The sequence below is a fragment of the Canis lupus genome, chromosome 12, assembly GCF_003254725.2.
Source record: "Canis lupus dingo isolate Sandy chromosome 12, ASM325472v2, whole genome shotgun sequence".
NCBI classification, from domain to species: Eukaryota; Metazoa; Chordata; class Mammalia; order Carnivora; family Canidae; genus Canis; species Canis lupus.
The window spans coordinates 14183515-14210166 of NC_064254.1; the positions used below are offsets into that span (position 1 = coordinate 14183515).

Genomic DNA, 26652 nt, shown 5'->3' on the forward strand with positions numbered 1-26652 from the left:
TTTGGGAAGGCCTTCATTTTGGAGAGTCCCAACTGGGTTCCTGGAATGAGGAGAGTTTACTTCCTCAGCTTTGTAGATGGGCTGCTGGGGAGGGCGCCACCTGAAGCAGCACCATCATGTTGGGGCACAATTTGGGGTTTACTCTGCAGTGTGGGGAAGGTATAGATATGGCTGTGGAGTCCTTGCTGCCTTTACTTAAGAATTGACATTCTTCTGGCTCAAAAATATTTTTTGGTGTTTAATGGGTCTTCCTCCCCCAACCCCTCATTTCTGTCTTGCCGATCAAGGGCTGGATAAGCACCTCATCTTTTTCCTGATCTTTGGCAGATGTAGCTCTGGATCCTTGGTGGTCACAGGCCACAGTGGACCCAAAGATGCTTTGAGTTCAAAGAGGGGACTTCTAGCCAGCGCATTTCGACCCATCTCCATGCCAACATCTGGCTACCGTGTCTTAGCCTGGGATCCAATAGACCTATTTTGAAAAATGGCAAATATTATTTCTTTAAAGAAAACCCATATTTTCAAATTACAGTGCATGTTTCAAATTAAAAAATAAATCCTGACAGACACTAAGAAATGAGGTATAACTAGTGCTTACCAGACCTGAAGGGGCAGAGAAAACACTAGAATCATTGGGCCCATGAGAAACCTGAGGGCTAGAAGAAGAGACACCTACCATTCTGTTGAGTCAGTCTCCTGCATGGTCATCAAATGGGGCAATAACAAACTGTGAGAGGTTGTTGTCCTTTGATAAAATAAAATAAATTCCTTGCCACCCTTCTGGTCCCTCCATGTCTAAATGGAGAGAGTCCATTCTGGTTCATTGTGGCCCCTCTTCTTGAGTTCAGATGGACAGATCATTGCTTCACATGTTCAGGTTCTGCATGAAAACTTCATCAGTAAAGAATAGTAGGGATAAATAGGGCTTCTGTGGGAATCTCAGAGTCCCACAAGCCCTAGCGAGAACTTTGCAGCCTGAAAACACCCTCAAAGTCTGGTGCAGGCTCTTCCTCGACACTCTCCTCTCTAGATCTTCCTGCTGCCCAATCTCCAGAGTTTCTCATACTCCCTCAATGGCTGACTGGGTCCACATTCTTTTAATAATCTGAAAGAAGATGGAAAATAGAAATTGATACCATGGATCCATTTATCCGATCCTGCTGTTTTGTGAAAAAAGGCCACACCTCGCCTACTTGAAATCCATGTAGGTTTGAGAAAAAGAGCATCTCTCAGAAAAGCTTTTCTTGTAGCATCTCTTTGGACTTCATGCTCTTTTTACTTCCCAGGAAGCATTTTTACCCCTAGACATTCTTCAGACTAGTTTCACACAATAGACTACTGAGACATGAACAGGGAAATGAAGGCATGATGTGTTAAGGGACTTGTTCAAGCTGACACACAATCCAGGACACTTGGAGGACAGTGGAGTCCTGACCGGTGAGTGGATGACCTCTGGGCTGTGCTGCTAAACCTCAAGTCCTGTAGGAAATGTGAGGTAGCATGTGGAATGGAAAGTCAAGCACTCAAGCCAACCAACACATGGCTTTGGAGTCAGTGGTTCTGCCACTGTCTTGCTTTGTAAATGTGGGCTACTTATTTGATCTCTGGACCCCTATCTGCAAAATGGGAAAAATAGTGGGTAATATAGCAATTTGACTTGGCATCTTGGTAAGCATGGCAGAAATTTTGGCATTTGTACCAGATTTTCTAACAGTAAAAGAAAAACATCAAAACGCTAGCTTTAAAAAATTATCAAATATTTGATAACAAAGACACCTCCTGCCTCCCACCCATCCCTGAGCCTCATCCTAGGGATGAGAGGGGGTTTGGGGATGGAATATGCTCAGGGAAGGAGGTAGAGGGTCAGAGATGGGCTGAGGGTTACAAATCAAATGCAACATTTAATTATATGACTTCTGAGCTTTATCCAAAGGGCTCTCTTTAAAATGCCCTTCCTTAGAGATGAATTCCATAGGTTTGGAGGAGGTTTAAATGAGACAATATCTGTAAAGAGCACAGCACATGGCAGGTAAGGCATTCGCATTAGCCCTCCTTCCCCACTCCTCTTCTTCCACCCTACCTTCCTCCCTCTGTCCCTCTAGCTAGTTTCAGAGTCCATGCTCTTAACTCTAAGCTATACTGTCTCTTAAGCTTACCATCTCAAAAACTGAGCCCTATCACGGCACAGAGAAATTGACATTAATTTTCTTGGCCTCCACAGGGCATGCGGCCATTTTAGTCCATCAGTTAAAAGATTGAACCCATTCCATCACCTTTACACCCTCTTCTTAAGGACCCTTTATGTTTATCGACTCTCCCCAGTTGGGAGTCCCTAGTGAATCATTCATTTGTCCTCAGTTAGATGGAAAGAGGATGTAAGACACTGTCTAGGGTTCTAGGAAGACCCGGGAGGGAGCTGAGTTGATTTGAGCACCCACATCAGCCTTGTTCATCTGAACTACTCCTGGGGCTCAGAACCACACTGATTCAGATCCCACCCAGCACCTAGAAATAGGGTAGTGGGAGAAGTTCACATGCTGTGATCATTTCAGTATTTTAATTTTAAATTACCCAAGTGCTGCAGAGATTTTCTTTCTCCCCATAGCTGACTTTTTTTTTTTTTCAAACCCTCATCCCTGTTGGGAGAGAGATCTTTAAGAAAGATATCCAAAAGAGACTTTTTGGTGAACAAACTTATCAGTTACAGTGCCCATGGAGGCCAGCTTGGGCAAGAGTTTTGCTGGGTTTGTCTGAGGATTCCAAGGCCCTACAGCCTCTCCAGCCATGCAGAGGTCTTCGAGTTCTCCTTGTAGATGGGGCTGGGCTTGGGGCAGGCAGAGGGTTGGATGGTCCCAGAGTTTGGGGGCTGAGTTGCGGAAGAGCGAGGTGGCTGCATTTCACTCTGGCATAGACCATCATGCAACTGTTTTTGTCTTATCAAGTAATTTTGATCACCTTTCTACACTCAGAAATGTATTTCTCCAACATCATTCCTTTTTTTTTTAAAGGATTTTATGTACTTATTCATGAAAGACACAGAAAGAGAGGCAGAGACACAGGCAGAGGGAGAAGCAGGCCCCCTGTGGGGACCCTGATGCGGGACTCGATCCCACGACCCCAGGATCACGACCTGAGCCAAAGGCAGATGCTCAACCACTGAGGCACCAAGGTGCCCCTCCAACATCCTTCTTAAGGCCTGTAGTGGATTCCACAGGACGAAGGCATCCTTTTTAACTTCTTAGTTTGCCTTTCTGGGTCACTTGCAGTGGAGTGCTCTGATCCTCCCTGCATAGGTTAGTGAGAAACATCTCCAGGAAGAAAGCAGAGGCTGCTGGCTGCTGTCAGGTGCCCCTGCCAGGGGTCCATGGTGCCCTGAGCCCCTGCTCCTCACAGTGGGGCGAGTTCCAGGCCTCGATGTTTGCAGGCGGGGTACATGCGGCATTTCAGCCAACACACACAATTATACCGTTCCTTAATTAGAACCCTCTCTTTCTACCAGAGAAAGCCTCAGCTGCTTGTCAACGAAAACATATTTGTACCGTGGCTTTAAAAACACACACACACATAAATGCCAATTATTCCCCATTCATAGACTCTGGCAAGACACTGGGGAAAGCTGTTTGCTTTCCCTTCGGCCAAATTAAGACTTGCCTTTCATGGCAACTTATTTGTGGGAGTAATTTTCCACCTCATTTAATTAGGCTAATTGATTCAGCAGTTCTGTCAAGGGGTAAAGCAGCGCTGGGTGCTTGGGGCAAATTACTCCCGTGCTCCTTGGACTCACTCTGAGCAATGACCTGATTAGCTTTCCTGTTTTCAAACCCAGGGCAGCCCAGACCCTGTGTGTCTGACTTTGTGGTGCACAGGTAAGTACATGTGGAGAGCCACTAATTTATTAAGTGCTTTGAAGAGAGCTAGGTGCTGAGCCTCGGCGGGTGATTCGATCCAAGGAACAATTAGCCCACTGAAGCATGAGACTGAGTTGTAATAACCGGATTCTGGGGACCTAGTGAATTGAGCAGATTGCAGTGCCACTGAGTATTGTCATTCTCTTCAACGGTTAGTTTATAATTTTTATAGGGACCATTCTGGAGGCCATGTTCTAGTACATCCAGTTCAGGAATTGTTATGAATGATTTTTAGGAAAAATAAATAAGGGGTAGGTGCTTAGATCTTGCTGAATTACAGATGAGTTTCTGCCCTCTTTCCAGGTTCTCTCTCTTTCCTCTTTTCTGATAAATGTGTGTTTTATGGAATGTTAGGTATAGAGAAATGGGCTATGCAATAAAAAGGGACCACTTAATGGAGAATGTTCATTGAGGCCATATATGGCCTGGCACTGTCCTTGACTCTTTACTTGGTTACAAAACATCTATTCATTAAATAATAATCATTACGACCTGATGAGCTATATGCAAGTGGAATTCCCATATACAGATGAGAAACAGGCATGAAACGTTATGGGACAGGCCCAGGGATATACACTTGGAGAGCATGGAGGCAGGACTCAAATGCTACGCCCTTTGCAATCCCTCTAGGAAATACTTGTGGGTGCAGAAAAACAGTGACACGATCATAAGCAATGTTTTCTCCTTTTGCACTGATATATAAATATCTTCCTGTTAAATTAGTGAGGAGGATGAGACTGTGTTAAAGTTGGCCTAAAACAGGAGTTGGCAAAATTTTCTGTAAAGGGCCAGAGAGTAAATATTTTAGGCTTTGTGGATCACATATGGTCTCTATTGCAACTGCTCAACTCGGCCTTTCTAGCCCAAAAGCAGCCATAGACAATATGTAAACAAGTGGGTGTGGCTGTGTTCCAATAAAACTTTATTTATAAAAACTGCTGCCTGGCCAGATTTGGCCCACAGGCCACAATTTGCCAAACTGTGGTCTAAAAAATAGTGTGGTATGGGCTTAAACCATCATGAAACATTCTGAAATCTTAAAAAGAAAACTTGTAACCCTTCTATTTTCCTTATGATTTCAAGGCATTCATGTCTTTATGCCCAGACTAACCAATTTCTTGAGCCTCATTCTTTCTCTATGCTTTCTTCTTACAGGTGACAATTCAATGCACCGCATAAACACGGCCCTGATTTTGCCATTTTCTCAACCCGAAAGCAAGGGTGGTCAGGCCACCAGGGGCAATAGTGAATGGTAGATGAGAGGCAGAGCCCCTTTCCAATAAACAACCTGGGCTGTTTATTGGGTTTCTGAGGCAATGAGGCCTTAGGGAAATTCTGGAGCCTGAGGTTGGCAGAGACACAGTGGGGTATACCCTCTTGTCACTGACCACTGCAAATGTGCCTTCATTCTGTACGCGATCAAGAACACCTCTGTAATAATTTTCCTATCCTCATTAAGTTTGAGTTTGCAAGGAGACTCTCTAAAGCCAAGTTAAATACTCTGAGGCTTTATGTCTGTGATTCAGGCAGCTGCCACCCAAGAGAAGGGAAATGCCTGGCATTAGAGCTTCTCCCACAGAACAAGATCTGGGGAGGGTTGTGCAGAGACTTTCTTCCCAGAGAAATCGACATAACACAAGAATATTTTAATTAAAATAATAGAGACTGAAGAGGAAAAGAAGTTAAAGCAACTTGAACATTCATAAGTACAAAAATCAGCAAAAAAATACAGTTTCTATGATAATTTAAAGGAATAAAAAATGTAGCTTCAAAATATGAAAGAAAAAAAAAAAAAAGAAAAAAAAAAAAACAAAATATGAAAGAAGGGTCAGGAGAGGAGGTAATACATTTTTCCTAATATATCTTTTCTATTTCTCTTGTCATACACATCATACCTTATTTTTTTTGTAGAAAAGCATCAAATATAAATCGATTTTTTAAAAAAGATTTTATTTATTTATTCATGAGAGACGCACAGAGAGAGGCAGAGAAGTAGGCAGAGGGAAAAGCAGGCTCCTCACAGGGAACCCAATGTGAACTCAATCCCTGGACTCAGAATCATGCCCTGAGCCAAAGGCAGATGCTCAACTGCTGAACTAGGCATCCCAAATATAAACCCATTTAAGACAAAATAATAAATAATGAATAAAATAATGGCTTCACCCTCTACAATAAAGAAGACAATTTTCCTTTCACAGTATTTTAAAATATTATTTAGGTCATTGTCTCTGGGGTCAGATGCGTTCTGGAATACAGATAGAGACCCATGGCCATATTAACAGAGCTTGTGGAAAGTGGTACTCTGATATCAGATGGAGGAGGGCGAAGGTGTTCAGCCCAGCTTCGTACTACCTCTGCTGGTCTTAAAGATGTTGTTCTTAGAGATGGCTTCAAAAAGGTATATGAATATGGCTGCACATGCCTAAGAAAGGCCTAGATTGAAAGAGAAGTGGGAAGTCCCCCATAGGAGGGGTCGCTGGGAGTCAGTGGGCTTTTACAGACACCATGAGGCACCACATACATGGCATCCCTCAGAGATGATGTTCAGCAGTTGTTCTAGGTTCTTTCCTGGCTCTAGCCTTACTTCTGTCTTTGGGTATCTTCCTGTCTTTTCCTCTCTTACTTCCTCTCTTCTGTATCCCTTCTTCCTACCCCCTCCAACCATACTCCATTTCCCTGCTTCTGTTTTTATCCTGCAGCCAAGGGTGACCAATGACAAATAAGAGAGATTACAATTTCCGCCTAAGTTCCTGACAAAGAATTGCCAAAATAAGCCTGTGGATCAGGGCTGAAGTTCTGGGTAGAAACTTGAGAATCACCAACGTTCCCAATGAAAGACTCTTTCATAAGAAAACATGCGGCTTTGGTGCAGGTACGTTTTAAGCCAAATTATAGAAAGGGCACAGTCCCAAGCTTCAAAATTCTCAGTGCATTATGTAGGCAACTTGATTAACAGGACTATCAAATGTCTCTCAGAGAGAATGCTTTGAATGTTTTACCTTTTTTTAAAAAAAAAAAAAAAAAGAAAAACACTTCCAAGTTGACATGTAAAAATTAACTACATTTTTCAACAAGATATTGGAGCTTGTTAAATTGTCATTCATTCCATGGGTATTCATTAGCTATCTCCACATCTGACAGACACCATATTAGACTTTGAAATACAAAGATGTACAAGACACATTTCCTTCCCTCAAGGAGCCTCATGACTAATTTGTTTTGTGCTACATCATAAATGTGCCTGGTATGCTTGTCTAGCTCTTCTTCCTTCTTTGGGATTTTCTTCAGGTAGGGGTGAGTACACATCTTGATTTGCTCAGGACAGTCCCGATTTGTGCGCACAGCTGGAATTCTTGCTAACTCTACCCTTTGCTCTCCAGAAAGCCTCAGTTTGGTTGATAGGATGATATAGTAATCCTAACCATAAGCCCTGATGAATGAGTAGGCCTAAGAAGACATGTTTTTATCTGATGACTGGCCCTTCCATCCACATCTGGTTAAACCAGTAGTGAACATCTGTCTGAAGTAAAGCCAATCAGATTCCCTCTCTTGAAAATTTGCACTGAGACTCAGAGGTTGAGCCAGATGGAGTTGAGCAATGGAGCTGAGGTAAGGCAGAGTGGCCAGCCACCAGATCTATGACAACAACCCAGAGCCATATCTGCAACGTATCCTTGTGAGGGAAAAGGAATCAAGAGCTTTGGACAGAAGCCATGTAATGGGGAGTGAAATCCAAATTCCTTACCATTAATGGGTCAGACACCACAACTGGGCTTGGGAAGGAACATAGCTTCTACTACTCTCCATCCCTTCTCCCAGTAGGTGTCAGAGGGCAACCAGGTGTGGAATGAAACTGCCCAGTTCAGCAGGTGCCATGAGCCCTCCAAGCCATCCTCCTCCCTTTTTCGTCCGAGGGGACTTCTGCTTTCTGAAGTCACAGGATGAGACCTCAAGAGAATCACTTGTAACTTTTCATGTAGACCCTTGAAAGTAAGTTCAGCAAGTAGAAGAATTTGGAAATTTTATTCCCTGGTTGTGACACTGAGTCACCAGTTGTGAGAACCCAAACCAGGGCTACCAAAGAGGCAGAAAAATCTCTGGACAGAGATTGCACAGTGTGCCACCAGACAGAGACAAGGGCTCCCTCTATAGTTCCTAAGAATTGTGGAAAATGGATCATGTACATGTCATAAACCCCAGATTTGGGGTTAGGAAGGACAAATGGGATTTAGGGCCATGGTCTTGACAGAGACCAAAGTTTTGGAGCATCAGAGAAGTGGGTGAATCCATTGGCTAGAAGATAAGTGAAACAGATGGCCTAGTCTCCCAAGAGTCCACATATGCCAAGGGGAACACCTCTAAATTGAGCTCCTCATCCATAAGGCTGTTGGAATTGCTACCGGATCCTTCTGAGTTCACAGATACTGAGCCAAATCAGCAATTATGACCGAGCAAGGTGAAGTCTGGAGGAGCCTGAAAGCTCACTATAGGCAACCACTTAAGAAGATACATACCTTCCATCCCTCTGCTCTCTACCCCAACACAAAAATGGAGAAGAGGATGGAGGCATGTGTGGGAGCTGACTGTGTCTCATTCGCCAGCCCCAGCCAGACTCCCCTGTAGGCTACCCTGGAATCAGGAATGTGGAAAGAGAAGAATGTCCTCTTTGATACAGAGTTGAGGCTTGAAATTGGCAGCACTGACTCTCACAGACCTGAAGCGAGGCTGCTCTGATAATCAAGGTGATGGAAAGTTTGGCTACTTCTCAGCAGGTGGCAGATATTCCATAAAGGAAACTATCTCATGTTTATCTTCTAATGACTTTAGATTCTTCATTAAACCAGTTTATGGAAATAATGTTAGAGCCTCCCTCAAACTCAGCAGTAGCTTTCCCTGGCATACCTGGTACCTTAGCATGCTCAGCTTCCACCAAGCAACTTCACTTTCCCTGCTACCTGATGTGACTATGGCTGCCAAAGTCCAATGAAAATGAATCAAAGAAGGCTATGATGTGGGCAAATTGGATACACACCTTTTTTTAATATGTTGCGATGAATGCCCTTGAAAAGTATGTCATGGTTCATGGACCAAAATCTGTTAGACTCCAAGTCTAAGATGTAACACTAGATTTTATATAATGTCTTGGATTAAGCTGGTACACTTAAGAATGGCATCAGAGGGGATCCCTGGGTGGCTCAGTGGTTTAGCGCCCACCTTTGGCCCAGAGCATGATCTTGGGGTCCTGGGATCGAGTCCCCCATCAGGCTCCCTTCATGGTGCCTGCTTCTCCCTCTGCCTATGTCTCTGCTTTCTCTCTCTCTCTCTCTCTCTCTCTCTCTCTCTCATAAATAAAATCTTAAAAAAGAATGGCATCAGAGTCAGGCCATTGAATATTGCAAAAAATGTTGCCATAATTCACCCTCTATTAATCCTCTTTCTTGTCATAACAGTGAAAGGACACCAGAAGGATGTGTGGATGAGGACTTTAGGCATTTGGATTTGTGGAGGAGACACCCAGCACTGGGTGGGAGCCAGTGAGAGCCTTTACTTAGAACCTACTCTGGTGGGAACTCATGTTCCTAGAAGAGAATGCAGATAAGAAGATAGCTGCCTAATTATGACTTTCCAGGCCTTTCCAGACTTCCTGAAACTGACTTCCTTGATTGTAGTAAATCTCTTTCTACTTGATCCTGGAATGAAGTATACCAATAGTTGTGCCCACATAAAGGAGAATAATTATTATAGCAATTCTCAGGACAGGACATGAGAGCAAACTTAGAAGTGGTTTTAGGGTATTTCTTTCTCCTGCTTTCATGAAGAATTTAGACACTCATTTATCTAGGCCATGTATTCTTAACTGGGGAAATATTGCTGCCAAGGGGGGCAAAAACTGATTGTGGGTGGAATTAGATATTATAATCATTTATGGCCCTCCAAAGCTCAACCTTTTCCATCAATATAAACAGATACACAATATATCTGTAGTATCCAAATTTTGTGTGGGCATGGAAACAATTAGGAAAAAAGTGTATAAAAAGCCTCCCTGGGGGAGATAGAATGAAAAAAATTGAGAAACGCCAATCTAGGAAAGAAAAATAGAATATGGAGCCCTTTCCATCTAAAATGCTTGGTAACATTTTTCCACTCTCACTAGACATATATAAATTCCTCACCAGATGATTCAGATGAGAGAATTAAATTTATCAGTGGCCTTTGCTTCTAAACAGACATTTGCTTTGGATTATCTGGCCTCCCTAGGGTTCTTAGGCACAGGGAGAGCCCCCACACACCAGATTTTGCCGGTTTCTTCCAGGTAGCTTAAATATTATATGGACTTTAGGCTAAAGGAATCCTATCCAAGCTTCATCTCTCTCAGATGTGTTTTTCCAGCCTATGAGCAATGTTAGAGGTCTATGGGTATTTTTATAACTGTGCACTAGATTAATGTGACAAGATCTGGGATTTGTTGAAGGCAATTTATTCCACACCACCAAAAATGTAGAATCAATTCCTAGAATACAGCAAGGCAAAGTAAGCGGATATGAGTTTATGTGCATGAGGACTGCATTCCTACAATAGCTGGATGCATTCTCCCCTCATTCTTTGTATGTTTATGGGCAAAGTTAGCCAGAATTAATCAGTTATATTGTTCTCCAAAGAAATGTCTGGCCAGGGGCACCTGGGTGGCTCAGTTGGTTAAACATCTGACTTAGGCTCTCATCATGGTCTCAGGGTTTTGGGATTGAGCCCCACATTGGGCTCCCCACTCGGTGGGGAGTCTGCTTGTCCCTATGCCACTCCCCCAACTCGTGCTCTCTCTCTTTCTCTCAAATGAATAAATAAAATCTTCTTTTTAAAAAAGAAGTTACTTAAAAAAGAAAGAAAGAAAGAAAGAAAGAGAAAAAGAAAGAAAGAAAGAAGAAAGAAAGAAAGAAGAAGAAAGAAGAAAGAAAGAAAGAAAGAAAGAAAGAAAGAAAGAAAGAAAGAAAGAAAGAAAGAAAGAAAGAAAGAAAGAAAGAAAGAAAGAAAGAAAGAAAGAAAGAAAAAGAAATTACTGGCCAACTGAAGGCTAATACCTCGGTGGGCCCCAAGGCAGCAAGCTTGGCACAATGCATATATCTCCTCACTCAGTCTGATGTATCCACAGTACTCTCTTCTTTGGCATGCTGGCTGCCCTGTGATACTTGCCAGCATCATGGCCTGTGATCTTTGCCTGGATTAGTGTCCTCTAAAGCCAGTCTTGTCAACCTCTCTAGCAGGTAAGGAAGTGCAGTAGAGCTCAGAGAAAGAATGGTTTGGGTGAGACTCAAAGATACTACAAGTGATTTGCATTAATATTCTTATCATTTGTACCTTCCAGGGATACAAAGCTGTTTCAATAGTCAGAAAATAATCATTATAATTCATTATATTAACCAGTCTAAAGAAAAAAATCACATGATCATATCAATTGATTCAGAAAAAGCATTTAACAAAATTCAACACCTATTCATGATAAAATGCTCAGAAAAATAGGAACTTATCCAAATTAATAAAGAGCATCTTCAAAAACCCTGCAGTTAATATTATACTTAATAATAAAAGACTGACTGCTTTCCCCCAATAGTGGGAACAAGGCAAGAATGTCCTTTCTTACCCCTCTTATTCAACTGGTGCTAGAAGTACTAGCCACTGCAATAAGGGAAGAAAATGAAATTAAAGTTATACAGATTAGAAGAGAAGTAATAAAACTGTCCTTATTTTCCCATGACATGATTGTTCATGTAGAGAATGCTCAGGAATCTAAAAACAAATCCTTCTAGAATTAATAATTGATTTCAATAAGGTTGCAGGATACATTAACTTACAAAAATCAATATTTCTATTTATCAGCAATGATTAAATGGACATCAAAACAAAAAATACAATACAATTTATAAACACTCACTTTAAATGAAATACTTTGCTGTAAACCTAATAAAACATGTCCAGGATTTGAATACTAAAAAATACAGAATACTAATTAAAGAAATCAAAGTTGATCTAAATAAATGGAGAAACATACCATGTTCATGTGTTAAAAGACAGCCAAGTAAATGTGATTCTTCCCAAATTGATACTTAAGTTTAACTTAATCCCTATTAAATCCTAGGACAGTTTTTTAAAGGTATAGATAAAATTAGTCTGTAATTTATCTGAAATCATTTCTTGGCCTCCTGGTCAAGATCAAGTGTAAAATTTATTGAGAAAGACAAAGAAGCTAGAATAGCTAAAACAATTTTAAAAAAATAAATAAGGAGGAATCAGTCTTTTTGATGTAAAGACTTATCTTATTGCACAATAACCCAGACTGTGTAGTATCGGTGGAATGACAGGCACATACATCAATGGTAGATAAGAGGAAACCCATAGATAGATCCACATAAATATATGATTTTTGACAAAGGTGCAAAGGCAATTCAATGGAATAAGGGTAGATTTTTTAACAAATGGTGCAAGAATAATTGGACATCTGTAGCCCTGTCAAAAAAAAGAAACTTGACCTAAACCTCATACTTTATTTTTTAAAATCTCAAATGGAAAATGGACTTAAATGTAAAAAATAAAATTATAAAACTTTCCGAAAATTAAATCTAGAAGTAAACCATCAGGATCTTGGACTAGGGAAAGAGTTTTTAGACATGACACCAAAGGCATGACTCATAAAAGGAAAAATGATAAATTGAACTTTATTAAATTCAAAACTTGCACTCAACAAAAGACCCTATTAAATGGATAAAAAGAGAAAGGACAGACAAGGAAAAATATTTGCAAACTCTGTATGTGACAAAAGGCTTAGTATCTGGAATATATAAAGAACTCCCAAAACTCAACAGTGAAAAAAATCCAATTAAAACACATACAAAAAACATGAAGAGACATCTCACCAATGAAGATATACAAATGGCAGATAAATACGTGAAAAGTTGTTCAACAATCATTAGCCATGAGGGAAATGTGAATTAAGAGACAAGGTATTACTAAATGTATATCAGAATGGCTAAAGAAAAAACTGTGACAACACCGAGTGCTAGAGAGGAAGTGGAGAATCTACATCACTTTTCCATTGCAGGTGGGAATGTAAAATGGTGCAGCCATGAGTTTGGCCATTTCTTTAAAAACTAAACATGTGATTTCTATACCATCCATTAGTTATACACTTGAGAACTTACCCCAGAGAAAGAAAAACTTATGGTCACACAAAAAAACTGTCCATGAATGTTTATAGGAACTTTATTCAAAATAGCCCCAAACTGAAAATAACCCTTATATCCTTCAATGAGTGAATAAATTGTGGTTTATACTTATACCATGGAACTTATTCATCAATAAAGAGCAACAAATTGTTGATGCATGCAGCAACCTGGATGAATCTCTAATGAATTATGTCTAGTGATAAGATCCAATGCAAAAAAGCTATGTACTGTGTAATTTCATTTGTACAACATTCCTGCGATGTCCATCAGTGGTTGCTAGGGGTTAAGGAGGAGTTACAGGTGAGAAGAAAGTGGATGTAGCCATGAAAGGGAACATGAGGGATCCCGTGGTGTTGAAAACGTATCAGTATCAATATACTAGTTGTGATATTGGACTATAGTTTCGCAAATTGTTACCACAGGAGGAAACTGGGTAAAAGGCACAAGGACTCTCTCTGTATTATTTCTTACAACTGCCTGTGAACCTACAATTACCTCAAAATATGATGTTTAATTAAAAAGAGGAGTTATGGGATGCCTGGGTGGTTTGGTTGGTTGAGTGCCTGACTCTTAACTTTGGCTCAGATTATGACCTTGGGGTCTTAAGATTGAACCCCACATGGGGTTCCACCCTCATCAGGGAGTCTGCTTAAATATTCTCTCTCTCCCTCTCCTTCTGCACCTCACCCACCTCCCACTCACATGTACTCTCTCTATTTCAAAATAAAGAAAGAGTTATATGGTGAAAAGTAAACGTTCCATCTATCATTGTCTCCTGATCATCATCCAAACTCTTTCCAAGGGCAATTTTCCCATTTATCTGTTTAGAAAATTCTATAAAGATACAAGATCAGGCAAGAATACATATATATAGTATTTAATATGATAAGTAATATTAATATATAATATAATATATGTTATATACAGTATTTCACCATAGTTTTAACCTTTATTTATTTTTTTTTCTTTTTAGTTTTAACCTTTATTATGAGATAAATATCTTCTCATAGAAGGGTGATTGTAGTCCTTATCCTGTGAACTGTTATTACCTTTAGCCTGTTTTTCTCTTTGAGTCAGTCTTTTTTTTTCTCCAGTAGCAATTTTTAGGGAGTTTATTATATTGAGGGAATTAGCTTTTCATGACATGAGTGGCAATAATGGATTTTTTCAGTTTATCTTTAATTATTTGACTTTTGTGGGACTATTTTAAAATTTTAAAATTTTAATTTGTCAAATTCATTAATCTTCCTTTGTGTGGCTTATACATTTTATGCCCCACTTAAAATGACCATTCCTCCTCCAAAATTATTTTGTAAATTTGCCACCTTTCTTTGAATTATTTTGTGATTTTATTTTTCATCAGGGACCCAGGTTCCTTCTGCCCTCCTCTAGCAGCACCTTTATCATGTGAGCATTGGTCTTTTGGGTCACAGCATGGGTGTGAGCTTTAAGGCATTTCAAGTTCACATTCTGAGAAGCAGGCAGGGGGAAAAGGAAAAGAAACAAATGAACAGAAAAGTCAGGCTAGTGAGTCTGTTCCTTAGAAAAAGCTACCCAGGAAGTTCCAGGGACCAACTTCTGCTTACTCTCATTGTCCAGAACTGGGTCAGATGGCCACTCCTAGTTTCACAAGAGTCTGGTGACAAGAATTTAGCTAGGTTCCTTGAGATCCTCCTCCCCAAGAGTTGGGGTTCTGGGGCACCTAGATGGCTCAGTGACTCAGTCGTTTAAGCATATACCTTTGGCTCAGGTCATGATACCAGGGTCTTGGGAATGAGCCCCACATGGAGCACCCTACTCAGCGGAAGGCCTGCTTCTCCCTCTCCCTCTGCCTGCTGTTCTCCCTGCTTATGCTCTCTCTCTCTCTCTCTGTCAAATAAAGTCTTTAAAAAAAAAAGAGTTGGGGTTTTGTTAGTAAAAAAGAAGGTAACAACAATATTAGGCAGGAAGCCATCAGAGCTGCCCCCAGCCTCCTTGCATGACACACAGGTGCATTTCCTCTCTTGTCTCCACGTGTGTTTGCACTGCTTGCCTGACTTCTAGCACCTACTGGAACCAACAAGTAGTCTGATGCCAGTCTGTCTCCACTTCCTTTATAAAAACTATCTTTTCTTCCAGAAGCTTTAAAGCTTTTCTCTTTATTTTTTAAAATTCTGAAATCTCCCCTACCCCTAGTTGGGATCCTTTTGGACATTCTTTTGAGACTTCATGGGCCCCTTCCAATCTGGAGATTCCTATAATTCTTCAGCCCAGGGGGAGTTCATCACTCCCTTTTTTTAAAAAATTGTTTTCTCCTCTCCTTTGTCCCTGTTTTCTCCTAAAATTCTTATTCAACATATACTTGATCTCACAGATTTTTTCTATGTCCCCTAACTCACCTATCACATTTTCCATCCCTTTATCTTGTTGCCTTACATTATGAGCTGTTTATAGGTTGCTTCTAGATCAATTTATAGATGTTCACAGATCAGTCATAAATTCCAGACATCTATTTTGGTCTTTAGTCTTCTTTATTCTATTGTTGATATGATGGTTTTATTTTTTAAATTATCATTTTTTAATTTCCTGAAATTCTTTCCTGTCCTTTAAATGTTCCTTTTTATAAAAGATTTTATTTATTTTAGAGACAGAGAGAAAGAGAAAGTGAACAGGAGGGAGAGGGAGAGAGAATCTGAAGCAGACTCTATGCTCAGCACAGAACCCAACCTGGGGCTTGATCCTAAGACCATGAGATCATCACTTGAGCCCAAACCAAGAGTCTGACACCTAACCTACTGAGCTACCCAGGTGCCCCTAAATACTTCTTTCTTGCAGTAGCCTGCTCTTGGCTTCTGAATGCATCATCTTCTTCAAACTCTGCAAATACTAATTATACTTCTTAAAAATGTCACTTCCATTCTCTGAATTATGGCTGCTCTCTCTTTTCACTCGATTCTTCTCTTTTATGGAATCAGCTTTTCTTCAGTGTTGGATGATCCTTGCTTATAGAGTTCCTCTGCTTTTGTTCAGAACTGTGTGCCTAATGGGTCTCTTCCATGAAGAGGACAGACCACCTGCTTTGTTTATGTAGACAGAGCATGGGCTTCCCCACAGAGGAAGAAGCAGGCTGGAGAACCCAGAGGGGCAAAATAAAGGGGGCTTTGGTTTAGGGATATTGCCTTTCAGTATATTTTACTCCTGGATGGAGTTGCTTTTTTGTTTCTCTAAGAATCTAATGTAGATGATGGCTACAGTTACCAGATGATTTATTTTAATATGGCCTCATACTCAAACCCACACCTGGATCCTTCCCAGCAGAATGCCTATTGTCTTCAAGGATCAACTCTCAGGTTTTATTCTGGGGGCAAAAGTTGCCACCAGACCTAAGGCGTTGTAGGAGGGGGTGAGGTCTCATTGCCTCAAGTGTTCAGAATACAGTTTAAAAATAATAAATACCCTGATGATGACTAAAAGTTCCTAAACAGAATCTGAGAGCCTAGTAAAATGACTGATGCTTATAATTAGAACCATCATGATTCATTGCTTACAGTTTACATTATGTTGAGAATTTTTTATTTAAGAAGTTAGAATAGTGTGTATTTTCTTTAAGAAAATTTTGTGATCTCAGTTAAAATATATAACTTTGAAGGGGTGAGCTTTATTTATTTGGGAAATGTACTAACAATAATGTAAGATAAATAAGGCATTAATCTGACTACAGATGTGTGTGTTTGAATGTGTGTGTGTGTGTGTGCGTGTGTGTGCGTGTGTGTACATGAAAGAACTATAGTTAACTGGGCTTCACTTAGCTTGTTCAATAGTCAAGCCTATTTTTCAATTACCTGTTAGGTGCTCAGCTCTGAGCTAAGTGCTGTGAGTAATTCCTAAGAAAGAGGAAAGGGGAACAGAGGCCCCAAGCCATATGCTTTTCATAATCTGGTAGCACATTCATTATTCAGAGTTATGTTTACATTTCTATTAGGAACTTCTTAACTTGAATAAGATTCTTTGTCTTAATGAGATATTTGAGACATGTACATACACTTGAGAAATAAATGTATAATTTGTTTTAAACTAAGGAATCATCACTATTCCAAATATATGATTCTAACAATCACTAGAAATGTACAAAACAAAAACTATAAAAAAAAAAGAAATGTATGCATGACCCTAATTAATTAAATGTCCAATTACTGGTCCCTTGTTTAACACCATTATCCTAAATAAAACTTCTGTAACATAGAAACATATGTATAGCATAAATTACTATATGTCTTCATTGTGAACGGGCTTTTGTGTGTGTGTGTCTATGTGTATGTGTTCATATATATGTGTGTGAGTGCATAAGTATGTACGTATATTTTTTTACAAAGAGGCTCAATGTAATGCCCTGATTAGGTGAATCATATGACCATAAGGGATACGTAGATTTATAAAAATTCATGAGGATTTATTCATAGATTTTATTATTTAAGCTTTTGTCCCATCTTAAGAACTGATATTTCCCCTAATACTTTTATCACTAATTTTACTTTCATTTATTTTGCCCAATCTATATTTATTAATAGTATTGAAAACCAAAAATCATTATTAATATTATTGAAGAAAAAATGTTTATGTCCCATAAAAATGTGTGTTTAAAAGTTTATAAGCTTTGGCTTCTAAAGCAACTAACAAACTCTTATAAACTGACACTAATTGGAGCGTGTCATCTGTCCCTTTAGAGACATCAGCAATGAAGGATTCAAAAAAGATTTCTGCCTTCATCTTCGAAATCTGGTGAGGTAAAGAAAATATCAATGAGTGTTAGGCATTTTTACACAGGTAGAGGTGATAGGTAGAGATGTCTCAAGAGAGAGACAGGCACAGGAGCCAGAAGCAGCAGAGCCATTTCCACCCCGAGGCCTAGAGAAGGGGAGAAGTGAGGAAAGGTTATCAGAGCCAGAAAGGAGATCTCTTGCTTGGGTTTATACAGGCATCAGTCTCTGGCATCAGAGAGCAGGGTGAGATAGACACAGCGGGACAGACCAGACGACCAACACATTAGAAGTGTGTGTGTGTGTGTGTGTGTGTGTGTGCGTGTGTGTGTGTGTACAAGGGGATGTGTATAGGTCGGGAAGAGGCATACACACTTATAAACCTATCAGAGATGATCTTCCAAGACTGAGGCTTAGTTTGGTACAAAATGCAAAGCAGGTAAACAAAGGGAACTCTGTTGGGTCAATAAAGATCTCAAAGATTGTAATGTCTTACAGATAAAGAATACAATGCAGGAATCTTCAAAACTTAGAAGTGGACAGGACCTTACAAATCTTCCAGTTCTTCTCTTTTCCAGGTGGTGATGAGGCCCAGAATGAGGAATTGGCATTTGTGGGTCTGTGCTAAGTAGAGGCCATCCTAGAGTAGGACCTCGGCCTCCCGGCTCCCTAACTTTCCTTCTTTCCATCCCATATAGCTACCATTCTTCTCTAAATTCTGTTGCCTGTCCAATGCAGATGATTCCATGAAACATAGATAGTTGTATCTATCTACATAGATACATAAATATTAAAATACACCCAGTCTGTATGCTCCTGCTTTCCCGGGGCAGCCTCTGGCTTTATTCTCTACCAATTTTGAACTAGGTTAGGGTGTTTTGTATGTAGCCCTACCAAGTCGATCCAGAGCATCACTGAGAATGCAGATTTTACTGGAAAATAGAGAGGAGGCAATAAAAATCCTCATTCAACCTCTATGATCTGCCCCAAAGTTACTATTAAGCTCTATATTCCTCCTTTTCTCCTGACCCTCCCAGATCTACTTCTGTTTCCCTTTCTTTCACCTCTTCCCCCCACCTCTCTCTCTCTCTCTCTCTCCCTCTCTCTCTCTCTCTCTCTGCCTCAATCTCCCTCTCACACACACATCTGCCCACACACCTGCCCCAACTCACTTTTTCAGTATTTTTCAAACTGTGGGTTGGTTATAAACCAAGAGTGGGTTGTGAAATCAATTTAGTGGGTGAGACTTAATATGTTTTTGAAATGAAATAAAAAATTTAAAAAGTGAAATAAAAAGTGTGTGTGGTGGAAGAGTTGTAGTGTACAGTGCATTTCCTATTATGAGTCGGAGTGAGAAAAGTTTAGAAAATGTTGTCCTTCATCATGTTGCCATCAGTACATGAAAGTCCATTATTCTGAGAATGATAGCATGGGGCTCAGTTTACTAAAGATCCTCTAGTTTCTAGGATTCACTCTCTATAGGAGACCTGGGGGAGGCAGAAATGACAAATAACAAATAATATTTTCCCATCACATAGGTAATGAGCCTATCAGTTAGTGAGCAGCAACTGAATTTTTGGGGTTGTTGTTGAGAGGGATGTGGAGAGGTTTTCTATCCCTGGAGTAAGGGGTGAGATTGAAGAGCTGTCCTTCAGGATGAGTAGGGAGAAGGTGGTCAAGGCTGGTCAGAGTGAGAGGGGGTACCTGAGGAGCATCCCAGAAGGAGGACCAAGCCACGCAACTGGAAACCTCTTGGATATAGAATAAGAGCTCAGACTGTTGTTCAGTTCAGGGAAGGGCCACCCCCACCAGGCTGGAGGTTCCATGGATATCCAGGAGTAAAACTTGGATTACATGATCTTTGCCTTCTTTACATTTTTAATGCATATTGACCTCTGGTTCATACTCTTTCACTTCAGAAAAAAGATTCTATGAAGACAGGAGAAGGCAGAGAAGATGGTTGTAAATGTGGAGGAATCCATCCAAAGCCTGAGGCACTGACATGGTAAGTAAGGAGTTGGCTGGGGTCCCTCAGGAAGGCATTCTTTGTGTCACCTATATGTGTTCTCAGGTCTTTTAAATAACAGAGTTGTGCTTTCTTTTTTTTTTTTTAATTTTATTTATTTATTCATGAGAGATACAGAGAGAGAGAGCCAGAGACACAGGCAGAGGGAGAAGCAGGCTCCATGCAGGGAGCCTGATGTGGGACTCGATCCCAGGACCCTGGGATCATGACCTGAACCAAAGACAGATGCTCAACCACTGAGCCACCCAGGTGCCCCCCAAGTTCTGCTTCCTTAATGTCCAAATTGTTAAAGCATAAGTCCATGCCTGTATATTTGTTGGATACAAACCACCTCCAAACATCCCTCAGTTGCTTCTGAGAGTCTGGCAGTTGGCTGCGCTCTGAACAAACCCTCAAGTTTTATCTTCTCATCTTGCTTCTGGCTCAGTGCAGAACACTCTGAGATGGCCTTTCTGCTATCTCATCTGGGTATCTGCTGTTGACGACCCAACTGCACCAACAGGATGGGGCACTGCTCACCTCAAGTTCACGGGAACGTGGAACTGTGTTCTTGGTCTTTACTAGCATTACTAAAAACCCAGATGTACCTTCTTGAACCTGTAAGGCTTCATAGCTGCTGCCCTGCATCCTGGCTGCCTAGAAATGAGCCACCTCTCTACATGGTCATTGCCACTAGCTCCTTCCATTGTCTCAGGGACAGCTGACTTCCACCACTGGAATGAATCCGGTGTATCTATGTCTTAGCATCTGGGGCCAGTGAATGCCTAGCTTCCAAAAGAAACAAGAAAACCTTACTTCCAGTCCAAAGTCAATCCCTCATGTCTTCCACAATTCTAACTTCTTTCCAGTAAGAGTGTCAGTTCCTTGGGAAGATTCCACTTATACACACCAAAATGGATAATAACAAAATAGTCCTATATTGGTGCGTTTCACGAAGTCTCAGTTATCCTGTCTTATCCATTGTCATCTTGAGGAAACTTTCTAGAGATGGTCATTCCTTACTCACTGAATGGTTGAAGTTACCTGCAAAATGACTTTACTAGGAACCATTCCCTCTGCATTCCTCCTCATTCCATTCCCCTTTGTACCCTTCCAATGTCTTCTTTTACTTTGCAAACTATGAATATCGTTCCTCTTCTCTATTCTACTTGGTCCACAGGCCCACTGAGTCTTGTTGATATAGACTAATTCAACACATATATTTTTGGCCATTTATTGTGTCCCAGTTACTGCTGCCAGACTACACAGTTTGCTCCTTCAGCAGAGAGAATTCATAAACTCATCTCGCCATTGTACCCTGCATTCAATGGCCCATGTCTGGAAGCTGCCCAAAGGGAAACAAACATGGAGGAAGATCAGAGTCTCTATGCCTGTGAGGGCTGCTAAAGATTTGCCTTCATTCCAAATGGCAAGAATAAAATCCATCTGGGCAGAGCGTCTTAGGAAGCTACAATAAGCCAGAAGTAGTATATTCATGTAGATTTTATGGGATTCCAAAGTGAAACCATGAATGAGTGTTTATTTTTAATCCCCCTCACAGGGGTCATTTTAATTAAAGTCTTAATTTAAAGGGAGTTGGTGAGTTTATCAGCCTAACATCTGACCTAATGTATCTTCTGTTTCTTTGCAGGGCCATGAAATTCTTCATGCTCTGGGAGTTTTGTTTTCATGTACCCTTTGACATAGAGCTTTCATTGAGAAGGGGAAAATGAAGAAAGAAGTGGTGGCTCCAAGTACCATGAATAGCCCCATCCTAGGGGGAGCAGCTCATGAACAGGGGAAGTGCCCTGCGTGAGTCAAGGAGCTGCCATTTTGCTGACAAGAGGCTTACTGTAAAGCACGGAGGTAAAGGGAATTTCAAGGGAGGGAGAATGAATTGCCGGAAAGCTGTCCTTTCCAAGAGCATCCTCTTTACTAGTTTGCCTTGTTTAAAATTCGATCCTGGACCAGCGACTGCCCAGCCCAAGGCTTTCCCACCCTGTCCATCAGTGAAGAGAGAGTTGAAAAATCACCTAGGGGAGAAAGGTTGTTAGGAATAATGAGAAAGCATTGGGACAAGTTTGGTCCAAACTTCACGATTTCTTAGTTTCATGCCGAATTCAAACCTTTTGGGGCTCAGTTCTTTTTTCTCTTGGCAAACCACAACATCCTTTTTCTAAGAAAGGAGCTTTAAGAAAGACTTCTTGGCCATCAAATAGCTGTTAGAAAACAACATTTTGATGAGTTAAGTGTAAATGAATCAGAAACATGTGGATTAGATTTACCTCAAAGTCCATGTGGGTTTGCAGGGAAAGGAGGAAAAAGCTTAGGCAGAGTCACACTTGGTGTTTTGCTGGAGCTTATATGAGTGAAAAATAGGTTTGAGGGGTCATCAGCTGCCAACACTAGGAGGCTGTGGTTGGTCCCATGTGTACTGTTGTCATTGTTGCTATTATTATTATTGATTGTGTAAATGGGCATTTATTTTGCAGTGTTTCTTTTTCTTTTGTATGCTTGCTGCTCCGACCCTGACTATGAAGTGAACTGCCCAGCATGCAGAAGGGTCATTGGCAAGGCTGGGCTTGGGACACAGAGCTCATCCTTGCTTTATCACTGGACGCTGCTTTATCCCTCCAAACATATGAGAAGAGAATGTATAAAGGAAGTCCTTACAGTGTTTAAAACGGGATTTGTTTAGATATTATGGGAGGCTTTTCAAGGTGAAAACTACCTACTTTCCAAGGCTCAAGCAGCCTAGTGGCTTCCCAAAGTAGTATGGAAGTAGAAGGAAATTTCCAGGGAGAAGATGTACGTTGATGGAAGGATTAAGTAATGCAGAAATGGTTATACTAAATGGTCTTTAATATTCCTTCCATTCTCCCTTATCCATTCAGCACCAAATCTTTAAATCTTCCTGCATCTATACTCTGAGTCCTTTCCCTCTTTCTTTTTTTTTAAAGATTTTATTTATTTATTCATGAGAGACAGAGAGAGAGAGAGAGAGAGAGAGAGGCAGAGAGACAGGCAGAGGGAGAAGCAGGCTCCATGCAGGGAGCCTGACGTGGGACTCGATCCCAGGTCTCCAAGGATCATACCCTGAGCCGAAGGTGGCGCTAAACCATTGAGCCACCTGGACTGCCCCCTTTTTTCTCTTTCAATGGGGAAAGTGTTCTTCACTCTATCAAAGGCCAATTAAACCCTCTACTTATGCTCTAGACCTGCATTATCCAATATGGTAGCCATCAAATGCAAGTTGACTACTGAGTGTTTGAAATGCATCTAGTCTGGATTGAAATGTGCTCTAAGTATAAAATACTTAGTATAAAAAAGGAATGTAAAATATCTTATTAATAATTGCATGTTGAAATGATATTTTGAATATGTTGTAGGAAATGAAATACATTATTGAAATTAATTTTACTTCTTTCCCTTTTACTCTTTCTAACGTGGCTACCAGGAAATTGAAAATTACATATGAAGCTTCCATTATGCCATAGACTCAACAGTCCCCAGGGACTTAGGGACATCACTCTTCTAAAAATCTCATTTCTCAGGCACCTGAAGAAATGGCTTAGTGGTTGAGCGTCTGCCTTTAGATCAGGTCATGATCCCAGGGTCCTGGGATTGAGTTCCATATTAGACTCCCTGCGGGGAATCTGCTTCTCCCTCTGCCTCTCTCTCTGTGTCTCTCATGAATAAATAAATAAAATCTTTAAATAAGTTTCTCTCCTATATTTTCAACTTTTCCCCCTTGTCTGGATCCTTCTGTTAGCTTCCCACTTGTATAAATGGCTCTCCTTTGATACCAAAACCCTCCTTTGATACTACCACCCTGTCTCATTTACCTTCGTAATCAAGCTGCTGCTTCTTCTTCTTCTTCTTCTTCTTCTTCTTCTTCTTCTTCTTCTTCTTCTTTTTAGATTATTTTTATGTGTTTGACAGAGAGAGAGAGAGAGAGAGGGAGAGAGAAAGAGAAAGCACACAAGCAGGGGGAAGTGGCAGGCAGAGGGAGAGGGAGAAGCAAGCTCCCTGCTGAGCAGGGAGCCTGATACAGGATTTGATCTTAGGACCCTGGGATCATGACCTGACTGAAGACAGATGCTTAACTAGTCAGTTAAGCAGCCACCCAGGCACCCTCACAGTCGAGCTTCTTAAAAGCATCGTCTATATGATCTGCCTGCACTTCCTCATCAACCAACCTTAATCTGTCTTCTCTCACCACCAGCCCAAATTTGCTATTGCTAAAGCCACAAATGGCCTCCACAATGCAAAATTCAAAGGGCACATCTTTCCTGATCATCTCTGCAACGTTTGACATAATTGGTTACTCCTTGATCCTCAGGACTCTCTTTCTTGCCTTTTCCTAGATGCCTGCATTCCCTATTCTCTCTGGCCATTCCCATTTGCTCAGTCCCTTTTGTTGTACTTAGATCTTTCATACTGTCTCCAAATGCTGGTGTGCCTCAGGCTTTTATCTGTCCTTTTCACATTGTATATTCTTCCCCTAGATAACTTGCTCCATTTTCATGATTTTAAACACTACTCATGCTGACCTCCTCCAGTCTCAAGGCTTCTACTGCAGCTCTGGAAATACCCCGACCTCTCTTCTGCACTCCAACCACACATCGAGGGCCTATCCAATTCTTTATTTAGGCATCTCTCAGGCATCTCAAACTTATCATGTCCAAAAAAAAACTTAAAGGCATCCCTTCCAACTTTTGTTCTTAGGCAGTCTTTTCCACCTCAGTAAGACATTACTCCTCACTCAAGTTCCCATGTCAGAAATGTGGGAGCTATCTTCAATCCCTACTGCCTCCTCCACATACAAATATCATCAAGTATTCTCAATTATACCTCAGAGAATATTTCTCAAACCCATCAGCTTCTCTCCATACGCCTGGTCCAAGGGGCACAGCCTTTCTCCTAGATTACCACAATTGTCTCTGAGCTGGTTTCAGGAGATAGTGTTAGAGCCAGAGCTTGAATCTAAGGCCATACTGTTGTTCCACACCACTCATACTCCTTCCTTCTACTCTCATCCTTTATCTTTTTCCTACTGTTGGGAAGTGGGGGAGCTAGAGTTCAAAGTCTCTGGATTTTTAGATTGGAAGAGCAAAGAAGGCCTCTTTGCAGAAGTGATATTTAAGCTACCATCAGAATGATGAGAAGGAACCAGCCATAGGGAGATCAGAAGAAAGAGCGTTCTAGGCACAGAAAAGAGCAAGTGCAAAGGCCCTGAGGTGGGAATGTGCTTGGTGTATTTGAGGAACAGAGAGCAGGCTAAGAAACTTGGAGTAGGTGGAGAGAAGAGTGTGAGCCTGCCTTGAGGGTCAATGGCTACTGTGTGACAAGTGGAAGGAAAGGGAGCCAGGTGGAAGCCTCAACAAGTATTGAGAGCCTCTTTGCTAAGTCAGTGGCTTGAGCTAAGTTCTGGGAATAGAGATGAAGAGAAGTGTATTTATTTGAGATGTGCTTTGGAGGCAGAACCAACAGGACTAGCCAGTGGGTTGAAAGCAAGAGAAAAGCAGGACTCCTTTTCTGAGATGGTGACTACTCAAGAATTTGGATTTGGGCCAGATAAGCTATGAGTATGCTAGTCTGAAGTTCAGAAAAGAAGTCATAAATATATTTTAAAGTCATTGATGTGTAGATGGCATCTAAGGTCACAGGGGCAGATGAGAATTTCTAGAGAAGGTGGATCAATAAAAATGAGAAGACGGCTCATTACTGATGAGTAAGTAGGAGAAGAGGAACCAACAAAGGGGGATGAGAAGGAAGGGCTACAGGGGCAGGAGAAAACCAGGGGAGTGTGGGCTTCACAGAATCTAGGAGGAAACTGTTTCTAGAAGGTGGGAGCAATCCCCTGTTATCAGATGCCACTACAAAGGTGACAAAGATGAACTCACAAGGGTCTGTTAAATCTGACTCGATGGAAGGTTGATGGTAACTGACAAGAAACATTTGAGTAGAGATGGAGGGGGATGCTCTTAAATCCTTTTAAGAAATTTGTGTTTAAGGAATAGCCAAGAAATGGTGGCCAAGAAGGCACTTTTTGCAGATGAGAGATGGTAAAGCCTGTTTGCTCGCTGGTAGGAATGGTCCAGAGGAGACAGATAAACAAGGCGGGAGAGTAAGACCCTGTCTGACCTCCTCTAAAACCAGTGCCTTTAACACCTATTAACAGAGTGACAGTCCCCATGGTCATCGCCTTCTTGAGATCAGTTTGGAGGGCCTGCATTGACTGCTTCTGGTCAGAGGAGCCTCTTTGTGTCTCTCCTCGCCTGGACATCCGGGTGCCCGCTGGTGACAAGTATCGGCCAGAGACACCGAAGACTGAGCAAGGACGCTTTGGTCTGAGAGAGCCTATTCCGGGAAGGGGCTGAGAACCTGCAACTTTCCCTTTGAACACAGTATAAATGCTACTGTAGACCTCAGAGGTTAATTCATTACAACAAAACAATTAAATTTAGGGGCTGTTTGGAAGATAAAAAGCAGCGAGTAATAACCAGTTTGGAAAACTCAGCCGTGATGGATTTCTATAATTTCCTGCAACTTCACAGAGCCACAACTGGTGACCCGAGGCGGGACGGTGTGACTGCCCGGTGGTGTCAGAAACGCGAGGGGGAGATTATTTTTATTAAACAAGGTACTTCTGAAGCGTTGGCCTCTCTGGCTTCCCCTTTCTCTCTCAAGAAGGTCATTTGCCAGCTGGTAATGCCTTTAACCCTTAAACATACAGTCAGCCTTGTTTAGTCGGGAGGATCATTTTACAAAGGGAAGTGATCTAA

The 26652-nt window shown here is 41.2% G+C and overlaps 1 long non-coding RNA gene across 11 annotated transcripts in view; it reads left to right on the top strand.

Moving 5' to 3' along the window:
- LOC112641677 (uncharacterized) overlaps positions 1-26652 on the top strand; it is an 80516-nt gene that overhangs the window by 16067 nt on the left and 37797 nt on the right. For 9 of the 11 annotated variants that reach the window (XR_007401145.1, XR_004804333.2, XR_003124767.3 and 6 more), the window contains 5 exons: positions 6608-6780; positions 17827-17886; positions 19779-19864; positions 21516-21730; positions 26049-26510. This is a non-coding gene — a long non-coding RNA (uncharacterized LOC112641677). The remainder of the gene's footprint in view (positions 1-6607; positions 6781-17826; positions 17887-19778; positions 19865-21515; positions 21731-26048; positions 26511-26652) is intronic. The other 2 variants (XR_007401147.1, XR_007401148.1) reach the window with 2 other exon arrangements.